At 40.7% G+C, this 13,499-nt stretch overlaps 1 long non-coding RNA gene across 1 annotated transcript in view; it reads left to right on the top strand.

Moving 5' to 3' along the window:
* Window positions 1–3,872: 3,872 nt before the first annotated feature.
* Window positions 3,873–13,499, top strand: part of LOC131909279 (uncharacterized) — a 38,219-nt gene continuing 28,592 nt past the window's right edge. The window contains exon 1 of the long non-coding RNA XR_009378817.1: window positions 3,873–4,168. This is a non-coding gene — a long non-coding RNA (uncharacterized LOC131909279). The remainder of the gene's footprint in view (window positions 4,169–13,499) is intronic.

Below are 13,499 nucleotides of genomic sequence, written 5' to 3'. Positions count from 1 at the left end.
TTTTGAGGTTCAGTCTGTAGACTGTTAGTCAGGTTTATCTGGGGACTATGGCAAAGGAAGTGCATGATAGGCTGTGGAGATGGCCCAACCCTTAAAGGTGGAGGCTCACATTTGTCAGGTACACCAGGAAGGGCATCACGTGGGAGCAAACTGCTCACCTCATAACCACCAAGAAGCAAAAAGCAGGAAAGGAGCTGTCTCAGACAATTCCCTTTGAGGACGTCACAAATGACCTAAAACTTCCAACTAGACCCCACCTCTTAAACATGTCTACCACCTCCAAATGAAGGGTGCTGAGTTAAGTGCCAACCCTTTATCAGGTGGACCTTTGAGGAACATTCCAGATTCCAAAGCACTATCAAGAGAGTCAGAAACCAAACAGATCAAAGTTATACTTAACCTCCTTCTAGAGGCTACTATTGAAGCCCAGCAGTCTAGAGTCTGCTGTGGGATGGTCTGTATGTCAAATATGTGCTCTGATTGGTCAATAAATAAAACACTGATTGGCCAGTGGCCAGGCAGGAAGTATAGGTGGGACTGACAGAGAGGAGAATTGAGGGAACAGGAAGGCAAAGGGAGACACTGCTAGCCACCACCATGACAAGCAGCATGTGAAGATGCCGGTAAGCCACAAGCCACGTGGCAAGGTATAGATTTATAGAAATGGATTAATTTAAGATATAAGAACAGTTAGCAAGAAGCCTGCCACAGCCATACAGTTTGTAAGCAATATAAGTCTCTGTGTTTACTTGGTTGGGTCTGAGTGGCTGTGGGACTGGCAGGTGAGAGAGATTTGTCCTGACTGTGGGCCAGGAAGGAAAATTGTAGCTACAAGAGTCCCAATCTTTAAATCTTCTTGCATTTTATTTTCAGTAGACAATGCAGCATAGATTTCAGAACAAGTTCCCTGACTTCTGTGGGCTTCTACCTAATACGGAGACAGATGGGCCTATGAACATTCACACTACTATGGGAGAGTCGTAGCTCCAGAGATTGGAAAATCGGATAAAGACTACCAAAGGGTGTGTGGAATTCTCAGGCGAGGCTTTGAAGAGAAGGGTGCTGAGTTCAGCTCCAGAGAGAGAACGGATCTCTAAGACAAGTCTGCTCAGTTTCAGAGAATAAATTAGGCTGTGTTTAATAGCATGGAGCAATTAGGAGTGAAGCCAGACTCCAGGCGCTGGAGGCTCCTGAAGATGTGACTGGAAAACGTGCACTAGCTGATCATTTTCATCTCCAAGGGAAACAATTAGAAAAAATAAACAAGTTCCCAGAATCTAACTTCTTCACGGTCCAGAGATTAAACTTATAGAAAATACAAACTACAAAAGCAAGCCTGACTTTGGCTGAGAAGAAAGGGGGTTAAGACAGATAAAAGACTCTAGGTCAGCACTCGGTGTAGGAACAGAGAATAAAGGAACTTGATTATCGTTGTGAAGATTAGGCAAAAACACAGGGTAAACTTGGGAAGATTAGTTTTGCTTCTGACATTTTCTGAAATCTCTTTCAGTTTGCAACAATCATTTTTTTTTTTAAATTCCATTTACAACCCAGGAGATCCTTATGATAAGCAAGCCCGGAGTCTCCCATGCTATTACATGCCTTCCATTTTCCAGCATTTTCCTGTAGAGACACTAAAAATTCCCTGTGGGCTTCAGAATATCTTAAGTACCTTAGTCATACAATTTTCAATTTGAACTGCTATCACTTGTAAGCTTTTATGATTCAAAAAACCATATGGTATAACATTTCAAAACAGCCCCAAAGACTATCATAACATTTCTGTAATCATTTAACCCAATCATTCTAACACCCAAAAGATGTACCTGATTTCAAAAGCCATGTTTCCCCTGGCAAAGCCCTTGTTTCCAAGAAACGCAAATGTGTCTCACAGGACACTGAGTGTACAGAACGCTGCTTGGGTAACATTGGCCAACGTTAAACCAACACCAGATTTTCCCCGTACCACTTGGGCAAATGACACCCAGGCTAGTATAACTAACTAATCAGTGCATGGGTGTCCCAGATATGAAGTGCACAGTGTGGTGATTTCTTATAGAAAGCAGGAGCCAGGACATCCCCCAGAGAATCTCCTTAACATTGTCTCCTTCCATGCATATCAGTTTATTCTAAAAGGTTTCTTGGCATATCTCTGGATCATCTGTATCAAGGTAACCCAGGGTGCTTACTCAAAAAGGCATTTTTCTTGTACTCTCTTATATTGATTGGATAAGAATCTTTTATTTGCTTCTTATGCATACTAGAATCTACAAACCATGATTGTTGAGAAATTTTTTATTTTGTATTGAACTTATTTTGTATATAAAATAGTACTGAAAATGTGAGTTTTAATGACTTTAATAGTAATAAACATTTCTAACTACATCTAATGATGTGGTGGTTTTGATATGAAGGATTTCCCATGGGCTTGTGTGTTTGAACACTTATCTCCAGGGGATGGTCCTCTTGTGGAAGGCTGTAGAATCTTCCTGGGGCAGCACCTCACTGGAGGAAGTGAGTCACTTGGGGTGGGCCTTGAGATTTTATATCACAGCCCTACCTCCTGTCTGTTCTCTATGTGACTAGCTCCCCCTGATGCTACCACATTTTCCACCATGGTGTGCTGTATCCTCTCAGATTGTAACAGAAGGAGCCCCTAAGCCCTTAAGTTGCTTCTGCCGGGTATTTTCCACAGTGATGAGAAAATGAACTGATTCAGAATCTCCACATTGAGCTGAGGGGAACCACCCACTGCCTACATGCTTAAGAAGTAAATTATTTCATTACGATATTGGGTGAAGTCAGCGAGCCATCAGGGTAAAACGTTCATTTCCATGGTTCTTCATAGAAGGTTTGATGGGGTTGATTCTCCATGAAGGAGTTTATTACTGATCTAATTTCTCTGTTAAAAAAAGTCTTTTTAAAAATCAAAGTGAGAGGCAGAGCCAGGCGGATCTCTGTGAGTTCGAGGCCAGCCTGGGCTACCAAGTGAGTTCCAGGAAAGGCGCAAAGCTACACAGAGAAACCCTGTCTAAAGTGAGGATGTAACCTAACCAGGGAAGGAGAATTGACATAAAAGCTCAAACAAGCCCAGGTATCAACAAACCTCAAAAAGAATAAAGGGTGTTTTACTGACAGGACATTTTTCAATACATAGTACATAGTACATAGTACATTTAGTATTATATAAAATACTAAATTTTACATACTGCACTCTGGTAGGTCTTTAGTAGGCCCCAGCTCCCCTACAACATGCCACTGTACTTTGGAAAGGAAGGCTAGTAGGGAAAGGAATGGACATAGGGACATATCCATGACAGAAGGAGTAACGTTTACCTTCCCAGCATTCCTTGCTCCCGGGTGGCTGCCACTCACTGTTTTGGATACATTCCCAGAAGGGTCGTTTATTGAATAGGCAGAGACCTCTGACCTTGTGGAAATGTGTAAGCTGGGTCTGACTCTTCTGCCTGCTGTTCTGTGGTCAAGATAATCGAGTGGGTTATGACCAGCTACTGGGGAGCTAAACAAGCCTGTAACAGAGCAGCCATCACGAAGCCTCTGAAAGAGTGAACTGGATTTTCTCAGGCTCCACTGGGCATCCTGTAGTCCCTGAGGCCTATAAATACCTACGAAAGTTCTCTCCTTTGATTTGAGCCAAAGTTCGTGAGCCTCTATTCTTGAAGTACTGAGGAACACAATGTTCTTAGAGAACACGGTATGAACTGCTCTGAGAAGCACTTACAGTGGGGCTTTGAGCTTTCCTTTGGTTCCATCCAAAGTCTGGCCATTCTGAAGCTGCTTCTGTGTCCTTACATCGTCATTTTGATGCATACAGTGTGGATAAGTATTAATATAGAAGATGGTGTCTTGACTCAGTTCATACCATCGTGACTTTAGTACACGTTGTCTTTAATCCGTTGAAATCTCTCCAAGGAGTTAAAAAAGATGACTAAGCTTGTTGCCTAGGCAACCGTCTTTATGATGATTAACCTTTTCACTTCACAGCCACATGGAACTTGGGTGCAGATTTACAAATAACTGGAGTTATAAAGTGGCAGTGTCTGTGTCAAAAGCCTTCATACAGGATGCTTTTTCCTTGCGGTGCCCACGAGACACCTGATGCAAATACGTCAAGGAAGGAAGAGTTTGTTTGCATTGCAGTTGGAAGGTACAGTATGGCAGGGAGGCAACTGGACACAGTGTTTCCATAGTCAAGAGAAAGTAGGGAGGGGGAGGGGGAGAAGGGGAGGGGGAGATGGATGCTGGTGCTCGGCTCACCTTGTCATTTTTCACTCAGTGCTGAAACATAGCTCATGTTTAGAGTGGGTCTTCCTCCATCAGTTACCCTAGTTAGGGAATGCCTCACAGATCTACTGAGAGCTTTGTCCCCAGGGTTTTCTAGACCCTGTTGAGTAAACAGCATCAACTGTCACACTGCCTAGTTTGGAACCGTCTCAATCAGTGTGTCTCAAGACAAGGGGCACATAGCCACTGTGGTAGCTAAGACAATTTCAAATAGATTACATTAACCAAAATTAAGCATTGAAGATTAAACAGTTAAATAGATTAGGAAAATAATTTAAATCCAATTTGATTTTTGTAAACAAATACATGATAGAGAAGGAATATAGATATATAAAAATCTTGAAGAAAAATTATTGAATTCTGGGAAAACTTCAATGTATCATTCAAATGAAATGATCAATGATACCATGAAAGTGTGTTCAGAAGTGATTCAGTGATCCTATTAAATTCAAAGCTTGTATGTAAACTAGGGAGTTGTGTTGCGGGATATTTGATCACACTGTGTAAAAATGTGTTGCTGTTTTACCTCACCTGCCTAAGGCACCTTATGATTGGTTTAATAAAGTGCTGAATGGCCAATAGCTAGGCAAGAGAGGATAGGGACTTCCAGGGAGAAAGAGGAACTTGGGGGAAGAATCTGAGAGGTGGAGATTCACCAGAGAGACACGGAGAAAGTAGGATGTACAGTATGGAGGAGAGGTAATGAGCCACGTGACAGAATGTAAATTGATATAAATGGGCTAATTTAAGTTTTAAGAGCTAGTTAGGAACAAGCCTAAGCTAAAGCCAAGCTTTCATAATTAATAAAGTCTCCATGTTATTATTTGGGAGCTGGCAGTCTAAAGGAAAGACTACAGAGTTGTAGAAAAAACTCTTATCAGCAGCTTTCTGTATCTGTGTGATGTTGAAATTATCCTTGCATAGAAGACATCATCTCAGTTTCATATAATCTCCTTCTTGCTGATATTTAAAACATTAAAATAGCCGGGCGGTGGTGGCGCACGCCTTTAATCCCAGCACTCGGGAGGCAGAGCCAGGCGGATCTCTGTGAGTTTGAGGCCAGCCTGGTCTCCAAAGCGAGTTCCAGGAAAGGCGCAAAGCTACACAGAGAAACCCTGTCTCGAAAAACCAAAAAAAAAAAAAAAAACAAAAAAAAACATTAAAATATAAACTGCCCCCATGAAGGAACATTAGGTTGAAGGCTGGGCCCCCAATGCAGCAAAACTTAGAGGTGAAGTATTAGGAATGCAACTGGATAGTGAAGACTCCAAACTCATCAGTAGATGAATCCATCATGGATTCATAGTTAGGTGGGCTGAGAGGCAATGGAAACTTCAGGAGATGAAGCCTAGATGGAGGAAGTGGGTTGCTGGGAGCCACATTTGAAGGATAGATTTTGTTCCTCTTCCCTCTTTTCTTCCATTACTCCCTCCCTCTATCCTTCCCCCTCTCTCTTCACTTCCTGACCATCTCTCTGTTCCATCACACCTTGCCTGTCATGACATTCTGCCTTGCTTTGAACCTGGAGCAACAGAGTCACGCAAACATGGCCTGGAACTTCTGAAGCCATGGACCAAGATAAACTTTTCCTCCCTTCAAGGTGATACCACTCAAGTATTTTGTCAGAGTGACAGAAAGCTCATGAAAACAGTATCTAGTACAGGCAGACTATTATTGCTGAGCAACAACATAGTTAGACAGTGTAAACTATTCAAATGCTTTTATCAAATCCTAAAAGGATTTAAGCATACAATCAGCAGCTCTGTGCATTTTGAGGTTTTTCCAAATAATCAGTAAATCAAAGCAGAGTAATGATATAATGAAAACCAAGGGCTCTCAATCACTGAAGAAACAGAATAGTCCCAAGGTACTATCTGGGTGTCATGTAGACATGACATGTAACTAATTGAGCAACCAAAATTACATGTGACTACACACAGGAACACTCACAGCCAACTGGAAATGCCCTCCTCATGTTAAATCCGAAGTTCTTCTGGGGAGACATGCTCTTAAGAAGATTCTGATACTGGCTCATCTCAGTTGCATATGATCTGCTTCCATAAGATGAGAGCATCCACAAGTCTGGATGATGAAAGCTCCCAGGTTCCAGTCTCCCAGCCCTTCCTTTAACCAACCAGGGAAATGCCCATGAGGTCTCACACTGTTCTGAGTCTCTACTTCCTTATTTGGATACTATGACCTGGCTGACCAGATGGAAGGATAATCAATTGCAGGGTGCTATGCAGTATTAGGCAGCACTGTGTTTCAATTTTTATTTATCTATTTTCACGATGAGGTAAGCTTGTTTTATTTCCTCCTGTATCTGAGATCACCTATATTTCAACGTTTATTTAGTGTGTTTCTCATTTAAAAACATGGTGATTCTGGAACACAGAATAATAAGATGTTAAGGACAGAAGTGTATTTATAATGGGAAATAAAAAGACAATTTCCCCCATGAAACATGTCAGCAGATTCGGCGGACCATTGGATGGTCCAACCTAAGAAGAGGCACACACAGAGTCTGCTCCTCTTGGACCCTTATGAGGACAGTGCTTATTGTCACATGGACTGAACTATTGGAGTGAGTCAAGGCAGTGAGGAAGGCAGGGCTGCACTCTGGCATCCCAGAAGCATCACTGGCTCCAGGAGGTTGCCTCCTTGCACTGCCAAGTTTCACCTCGGGGTTGTAAACATCCTGTCTTCATATTGCTTTCTAAAATACAGAGAGTTTATTATCTCTGTGAAGCCACTTTAGAAGCAGTTTTAACCAACAGGCTTAATGAACGAGAAAGTGGCCCACTTCTGCATATGGATGAAGGCTTACTTTTCCTAATGAACTCCTTAGAAACACTTCTGTATTCATTGATAGATACGCTTTACTTCCACTAAGACACACACTCCCCTTGAAAGGCACTTGATGCTCTGCGGGGTTAGATGTCAGATACGATGACCGTTTCTAAAAGCCATTGTTCTTCCACATAAGTTATCGAGGTGGTTTCAAGTGCTGTGACTCCAATTGCCTCTTATTTCTCTGTAATATTCTTCTGCTCAAATATCTTGAAGAAAGGCTGCTTATTGTTCCCTCTAGTGGCAACCGGGACATTCTTTTGAAAAATACTTCTTTCATTCTTTGGCCTTTTATTGTCAATTTAATGCAGTTCAAAAGCATTTCATCCATCTTGCAGGAAATACAAATTATGGTGTCATTTATATTGCATTGTCATGGTGTTGATAAATAGTTAAAATAGTTACATAAGAGTTCTCCCTATTTTCTTTATGCTTTGTTTACCCAGAGCTTATTAACTTTTAAATTTTTAAATGTACTCCTTCCAGTTTGAAATATTATCAGTAACCCTATAATTCCAAAAATATCATTTATATTTGAGTCCAGGGACCTTTTTGTTCATGCTTTGTCATGACTGCTTCTCATTTTCTGGGAATTCACAACATTTCAAGTGAAATGAGTCACTCTTGGGATTTCTGATTTTATTAGAATCAGGGTCTCGTGCATGTGATTCCTAGAACTCGGCTATTTCTCCCTTTCCTCTCCTTCCACACTCTCCATTTCTTCCCATCCCAAATGGGCACAGCTGAGGATGCGGCTCTCATTATGTCTCCTTTCTTCTCAGGTAAAAGCTTAATGAAATATTTTTCTTCTAACGTGTTTGCTTCCAAATGCTAATGAGCTATATAGTTTGTGGCAGAGGGTGAGGAAGAACAGTCGAGAAAAACAAAGGAGATAATTAAGCAGAACAGGTGGCTCTCTACAAAAACTTGAAATTAGGACTTGTCTTCACCTGAGAGTAATCAAGAGATAACTGTTAATTAAAATGACTTTGATAAATAGTTTTGTAAAATGTCTTGTTCCTAGCTGAAAAAACTCAGTATTTTAAGATGTCAATTTCTCCAAATTAGTCTGTAAATTCAATAGCATCCCAATAGAATTTAATAAACTTTACCAATTGTTCTTGAAGTTTATCTGAAATAATATACAAGCAAAAATAGCCAAAAACAACAAAAAATTAATAAAGGTAGTGGAGGGAAAGGCTGCGTTTAATATGTTTTTAATGGGTTGTAAAGCCACAATACTATGTTATGAAATTGGCAAAAGAAAGGCGTGCCAATGAAGCAGGAAAAGAAAGCAGATACAGAGGAGTGTGGTAGTGCAGGAAGGCTAATATTTGCAATTTAAATTAGTGAGAGAAAAGAGAGCAGATCAACCAATTAGCCCTTTGAAGAAAAGACCCAGCATCCAAGTTCTCTCCTCATACTAACATGGAGTCTCAGTAGGTTTGCAGATTAAAATTTAAAGCACTGTAAACAGCTGAGAAGAAATAGGAAGGAGTATGTTAATAAATAACAAAAGGAGAGGCACATTCATGAGCACAATACAAAACCCAGGGAAATAACTATTACAATACCGTACAGATTTGATTTTTGAAGTTATTTTTAAAAAGACTTTCACAATTATTGTCAGAAGACAGTAGTTTTAAAAACAAGATAAAGGAAAAAGGAAACAAATGTCCAAATATTTGTGAAGACAAAGTGATAATATTGTAATTTGCAGAGACCAAGTCATTAGGAAAAAGATGTCCCAATGGGGGTGTGACAAAGGACATAAACAGGAAAACCACAGGAGGACAATTACAAACGACCACAAGTGATGAAAGGCTCTCAACCTCACTAATGGTGGAACCCAAACTGCAAAAACCAAGAATTCATCTTCCAAAACTTGTCAGCACATGAAGCAAAGACTTTCAGTACTATAAATAGAAGTGCAAATTAATTCAGTCTTATTTGAGGTAAATTTGGCAATATTTATCAAATGTTTTTGATCAGGCAATTCCATTTCTATGCTTTTGAAATTTTATCCTACAGAAGCAACTTATAAGAATGAGCAAGTGTGTGTTTGTGTGTGTGTGTGTGTACCAAAATACCACTTTATGACAGATCTTAAACAATACTACACAAAATTACCATCTGATCCAGTAATCTACTGAACTCAAATCCCCAAAAAACTGAAAGTAGGGACTTGTGGTTTGAATGTGAAATGTCCCCCATAGGCTCATGTGTTTGAACATGTAGTCCCCAACTGATAGTGCCATTTGGGGTCCTTGTGGAGCCTTGCCTTGCTGGAGGAAGTATGTCACTGCTTCTTGTGTGTGGATGAAATCTGATCACCCTGCTTTCTAACTGTCAGGCTTGCCTTATGCTCCTGCCTCCGTGCCTTCCCAACATGGTGGGCTTTGTCCCCTCTGGAAGAGTAAGCTAAAATAAACCTTCTTCCCCCACGGTTGCTTGATGTAGGATAATGCTTTTGTACCCTGGTTTAATAAAACACTGATTGGCCAGTAGCCAGGCAGGAAGTATAGGTGGGATAAGCAGACAAGGAGAATTCTGGGAAGAGGAAGGCTGAGTGAGGAGATAGCAGCCTGCCGTCCAGGGAGCAGCATGTAATGGCACACAGGTAAAGCCACAGAAAACGTGATGACATATAGATTAACAGAAATGGGCTGAGTTTAAATGTAAGAGCTAGTCAGTAGTTAGCCTGAGCTAATGGCCAAGCAGTTATAATTAAGCCTCTGTGTGTTTATTTGGGTCTGAGTGGCTGCGGGACAGCAGGGTGGGGCCAGGAAAACATCAGCTACAGTTGCTTTTTGTCAGGGCATTCTATCACAACACAAAAGTAACGAATACAGAACTCAAAAAGACACTCATGCCCCCATGTTCACAGCAGCATAATATACAACAACCACAAAGTTGGAACTCACTGCTGTGCAGCCACCTCCACTATCTAGCTTCAGAAATTTTCTAACTTCTCCAACTGAAGTTCTGTACTCATTAAACACCAGCCATTGTAGTTGGTTATTCTTTACTTGTTGGAGGCCCAGCTCCCAAATAAATACACAGAGACTTATTCTTACCTATGAATGCCCAGCCTTAGCTTGGCTTGTTTCTAGCCAGCTTTTCTTAACTTAAATTATCCCACCTACCTTTTGCCTCTGGGCTTTTACCATTTTCTGTTTCTGTATATCTTTTCTTTCCTTCTTATTCCACGTCTGACTGTGTGGGTGGGTGGCTGGCCCCTGCTGTCCTCCTTTCCTTCTTCTTTTCTTGCTCCTTTTATTTATTCTCTCTGCCTGCCAGCCCCACCTATCCCTCTTCTGCTTAGCTATTGGCTGTTCAGCTCTTTATTAGACCAATCAGGTGTTTTAGACAGGCAAAGTAACACAGCTTCACAGAGTTAAACAAATGCAACATAAAGAAATGCAACACATCTTTGCATCATTAAACAAATATTCCACAGCATAAACAAATGTAACACATCTTAAAATAATATTCCACAACAGCTCATCATTCCTTCTACACCCAGTACTTGGAAATCATAGCTCTATCTTCTGGAGCTATGATTTGACTACTCTAGGAACCTCATATGAACAGATTCAAACAATATCCTTGTGACTGGCTTGTGTTACTTAGCATATAATATCTTGAAGGTCATCAATGTTGTTGCATGTATATTTTCTTACTTTTAAGGCTAAATAATAGTTCAGTTTTGTATGGGCCACATTTTTTAAATTATCTACCTATCAGTAGATACATGAGTTGCCCACCTCCATCTAGTTCACCAAGTCCTCATTTTATGTTCCAAGACAAGTATAAATATGACTGACAGCAGATAACCTCTGTCCCTTTGCATTTTCACTTTTTAATTCAATTATGTATTAAGTTATTTTTCTGAACAAAATGTAGCCTTAATCCATGATGAACTTTCCACATGGTCTCTGGAAATTATTGACTATAAAGTAAATGGAAAGTTAACTACAGAGGACTTCCACATATATGACTATGGGAAGGTCGTCATGCATGCTGGAGTGAGAATTTTCCATAGCACACCTGTCTGAGGGTCACCAATACTCCTTTTAATAACTCCTCCTATGCTCTGAAAGTGGGCCCCAAAAACTCCATGGTTCTCCAGAGGGGACTTGGGTGGGATTGTTACTGTGGCCTGTCCTTGGTGTCCTATCTGAGTGGAGGGGTCCACTTTTGTCTGCATCTTTCCAAGACTGTTCCCCACAACCACCTGCAATGTCTGTTCTTGTTGAATCTGTTTTATATATCTGTGACACATTTCCCCAATAACAACAGACCCACTTTATACCTCCCACAACCACAAGCTGCTATCAGTTCAAGGTTTTCCTCTGTCTCCCTGTGAGTTCCACATGATGAAAACCAACATTTGATTTTTTTTCCCCCTGGCATTTACACTATAATTTATCCTTTGTGAGGCTTTAATTGCACAATCTGAACACTTCCTCTGGAGCCACGACATCAAAGAGCCAGATATGGTGTTGGACATGACCTCTTGCTTGCTTGTTCTCATGAGAACACCAGGAGTTCTAATTCTACCGGCTCACCCCTCAGATTTGGAGTTTAAATTTAGGTCATTTAATCATATTTATGAAATGAGGTGAATTTGTAGCAAGAGTAGTTCTCTGCAGTTGGAAAGCCACCTTTGATCTCTTGGTTAAAAAGTAGAGCAGTTCCTTGTTAATGGTATTAGCAAGTGCTATTTATAGCATGCTATACATTCCCCAGGACTGACATCCTAATTTTGACTTCCAAGCAAGAGGCAATAGTTGGCTCATTCTTATTCTTAAATATATTGAGAATGCAGCAGGCCAAATATTTAGAAAGAGAGAGTGAGTCTCTCCACCTTTAGAAAAATCTAAATGGATTTAACTAAGTTGCTAAGATACTTTCAATCACCAGGCAGGGGTGATGCACACCTTTAATCAAGCACTCATTCAGGAGACAGAGGCAGGCAGATCTCTGTGGGTTCGAGGCCAGCCTGGTCTACAGGGTGAGTTCCAGGAGTGAAACCTGTCTCGAGAAATAAAACAAAAACAACAACAATAAAAAATGCTTTCAATCAGGCTCCTGCTAAAAAGTGTTACCACACTTTTAGATTTCAGTCAAATATCACAGGTCTGTGTAAAGGAGAGAGAAATATAAGCTTGACAGTAAAATATTTATGTTCTGGAGTTATTCATGCCCCTTTATTTCTAGACCCTTCCCTATATATTTCTGCCACAAGTGTAAAACTAAAATTCCAGCCTATCTCTCTACATTAGACTCTTCTGGTGAAGGGATTTATATTGCCCAAGCACTAAGTTGAAGGCTTCCAAGATAAATCATGAAGCATTTGTAAATCTCATCATTTCAAAGGCAAGAGAATGATGTTTGTGCACTTGGCTTGTTACTAACCTGAGGAGAAGGTTGCCCCGGAGGCAGCAAGACTGTCTAACAGCCTCAGGGTTTGCATACATCAGAATAAACAACAATTTGGACATAAATATGAAAGCAGATAGTTCCCAGCAAGAGCTACTGATTTTTTTGCTGCCCTAGTCCATCTATCTCTGGATGAAAACTAGAAAAGCTACTTCCTGCCATGTTCCTAAATGACTCCAATGGGTTACAACATCATCCTTTGCTATTTAGATAGAAGCAAACCATACTTATTTCAATTAGAAAAGATGGGAAATATTAGAACTCCAATGAGGCATTTCCCCATCTGACACCACATTAGAAACCTGTAGACCAATGCACTCCCAGCCTGCTCTCCTACTACCTTCCTCTTCATGAGGAAGGCTCTTCATTCTCTGCTCTGCTTCCACAGAGGTGCTGGCTAGAGCTGCAGGGCAGAAGATGAACTGAGCTATGCTCCTTGCTGACTTCCTGTTCAAGGCTAGGAGGTCCTAGGCACTACCCTGAAGTGAACAGTCTCTTTAAGTGTAGTCAGAAATCTAATCTGCCTGAGGTGTCTTCAGATGTGCATGCTTCCATATTCCATGGGTTTTGAGCTTTTAAAAATATATTGTTGTCATTGATTAATTATGTGTATGTATATAGATGAGTATGTGCATGTAAGTATAGTTGTTTGAGAGGCCAGAAGTCTCTGATGGATAGTCTGGGTCAGGAGTTATAGGTGGTGGTGAGCTACCTGACCCAGGTGCTAGGAACCTAATGCAAGTCCTCTGAAAGAGCATTGAGCCATCTCTCTACTGAGTTCAAGCTTTTAGACTGGGGGTTTAATCAAAATGACTGGCGAACTTTAGAACAGTCTTCATAGACACCAAGAATTCAACACTGAATTACAATGTTGTTGTTAGTTTTGTTGCTTGCCAGTT

The sequence above is a fragment of the Peromyscus eremicus genome, chromosome 4, assembly GCF_949786415.1.
Source record: "Peromyscus eremicus chromosome 4, PerEre_H2_v1, whole genome shotgun sequence".
Classification (NCBI taxonomy): domain Eukaryota; kingdom Metazoa; phylum Chordata; class Mammalia; order Rodentia; family Cricetidae; genus Peromyscus; species Peromyscus eremicus.
The sequence above is the reverse complement of the archived record's forward strand: the minus strand, read 5'-3'. Positions and strand labels throughout refer to the sequence as shown.